This window comes from Culex quinquefasciatus, chromosome 1, assembly GCF_015732765.1.
Source record: "Culex quinquefasciatus strain JHB chromosome 1, VPISU_Cqui_1.0_pri_paternal, whole genome shotgun sequence".
Lineage (NCBI taxonomy): Eukaryota > Metazoa > Arthropoda > Insecta > Diptera > Culicidae > Culex > Culex quinquefasciatus.
In genome coordinates, this window is record NC_051861.1 from 67,318,660 (window position 1) to 67,321,811 (window position 3,152).

Below are 3,152 nucleotides of genomic sequence, written 5' to 3' on the forward strand. Positions count from 1 at the left end.
AAAATAAAAATACAAAAATACAAAATACAAAATAAAAATACAAAAATACAAAAATACAAAAATACAAAAATACAAAAATACAAAAATACAAAAATACAAAAATACAAAAATACAAAAATACAAAAATACAAAAATACAAAATACAAAATACAAAAATACAAAAAAAAATACAAAAATACAAAAATACAAAAAATACAAAAATACAAAAATACAAAAATACAAAAATACAAAAATACAAAATACAAAAATACAAAAATACAAAAATACAAAAATACAAAAATACAAAAATACAAAAATACAAAAATACAAAATACAAAAATACAAAATACAAAAATACAAAATACAAAAATACAAAAATACAAAAATACAAAATACAAAAAATACAAAAATACAAAAATACAAAAATACAAAATACAAAATACAAAAATACAAAATACAAAAATACAAAATACAAAAATACAAAAATACAAAATACAAAAATACAAAATACAAAAATACAAAAATACAAAAATACAAAAATACAAAATACAAAAATACAAAATACAAAATACAAAAAAAAATACAAAATACAAAAATACAAAAATACAAAATACAAAAATACAAAAATACAAAATACAAAAATACAAAAATACAAAAATACAAAAATACAAAAATACAAAAATACAAAAATACAAAAATACAAAAATACAAAAATACAAAAATACAAAAATACAAAAATACAAAAATACAAAAATACAAAATACAAAAATACAAAAATACAAAAATACAAAATACAAAATACAAAAATACAAAAATACAAAAAATACAAAAATACAAAAATACAAAATACAAAAATACAAAAATACAAAAATACAAAAATACAAAAATACAAAATACAAAAATACAAAAATACAAAATACAAAAATACAAAAATACAAAATACAAAAATACAAAATACAAAAATACAAAAATACAAAATACAAATACAAAAATACAAAATACAAAAATACAAAAATACAAAAATACAAAAATACAAAAATACAAAATACAAAAATACAAAAATACAAAAATACAAAAATACAAAATACAAAAATACAAAAATACAAAAATACAAAATACAAAAATACAAAAATACAAAATACAAAAATACAAAAATACAAAAATACAAAAATACAAAAATACAAAATACAAAAAATACAAAAATACAAAAATACAAAAATACAAAAATACAAAAATACAAAAATACAAAAATACAAAATACAAAAAATACAAAAATACAAAAATACAAAAATACAAAATACAAAAATACAAAAATACAAAAATACAAAAATACAAAAATACAAAAATACAAAAATACAAAATACAAAAATACAAAATACAAAATACAATAAAAATACAAAAATACAAAAATACAAAATACAAAATACAAAAATACAAAAATACAAAAATACAAAAATACAAAAATACAAAAATACAAAAATACAAAAATACAAAATACAAAAATACAAAAATACAAAAATACAAAATACAAAAATACAAAAAATACAAAAATACAAAAATACAAAAATACAAAAATACAAAAATACAAAAATACAAAAATACAAAAATACAAAAATACAAAAATACAAAAATACAAAAATACAAAAATACAAAAATACAAAAATACAAAAATACAAAAATACAAAAATACAAAAATACAAAAATACAAAAATACAAAAATACAAAAATAAAAAATACAAAAATACAAAAATACAAAAATACAAAAATACAAAAATACTCTCTCAGGACCCCGTCTTTTCTACGCAGACGATCTCAAGCTGTTTGCCAAGGTCGACTGTTTAGACGACGCCATAGCCTTACAGCGTGAACTCGATAAATTCGCCGACTGGTGTTCAGTGAACCACATGGTTCTCAACCCCGGGAAATGCCAAGTGATCACGTTTAGCCGGAAACACATCCCGATTGTCTTCGACTACCATCCGGGTGACACACTGGTGCAAAGAGTGGATCACATTAAGGGACCATCCATAAACCACGTGGACACTTTAGGGGGTATGGCGATTGTCCACGATCCATACAAAAAAGTTTTTTTTTGTATGGACAATTGTCCACGAAGGGGGGGGGGGTAAGAGATTCCCAAAAAAGTGTCCACGTGGTTTATGGATGGTCCCTAAGGACCTTGGTGTCATCCTGGATTCAAAACTGACATTCAAGCAACACATCTCCCTCATCACCGCCAAAGCATCGCGTCAGCTTGGTTTGGTGATCCGCATGACACGCCACTTTACAGACATCCACTGCCTTAAAACTCTTTTTTTGCTCCATAGTTCGCTCCCCGCTGGAATATTGTTTCGCGGTCTGGACTCCGCACTACAACAACGCTGTTTACCGGCTCGAGAGTATTCAGAGAAGGTTCGTCCGATACGCCCTGTGATCTCTGCCCTGGAGAAATCCCCAGCAGCTTCCGCCATACGAAGACCGCTGTCAGCTCATGCACCTCGACTCACTTCAGCTGCGTCGTGACCTGGCCCGTGCATTGACTGCCTCAGATGTACTAACTGACAGAATTGACTGCCCCTCTCTTCGCGAAAAGATCAACGTAACAACACCTGCCCGCCAGCTACGCCATACGCCAATCGTGCAGATCCCTTTCGACGTACAAACTACAGCGCCAACGGAGCTGTAGTCGGACTGAAGCGAGCCTTCAATAAAGTGTCCAATGTTTTTGATGTTAGTTTGTCCCGCGATGTGTTAAAGTCTAAGTTTTTATCAGTGTTGAGACGATTGTTTTAGTTGGTAGTTTTAGTATTAGGTTCATTTGGGCAAAAAGTGCCTGTTGAGGAATAAATAAATAAATAAAGGCGTTAGGTGCCCTATTTGTTCGGATTTGTCAAACATCGGCCAATCTATGTCTAGACATTCTGTACCAGCCGCCCTCCAGGTGGACAGATGTCCATACAAAAAGTAGAGTGTGGACAGTTGCCAGTCTCCCCTTTCCCTGCCAAAGTGTTCACGTGGTTTAGGGATGCCCCCACTTTATGTTAAGTACATTTTTTACCTACGCATCCTCCAAACAGTAACGAGAGGCTCAACTTCTAACCACTTTACCAATGGCCAACTCCTCCAAGCCTGTCCTGATGATGGCCGGAAACGAGACCACCTTGTTCTCTACA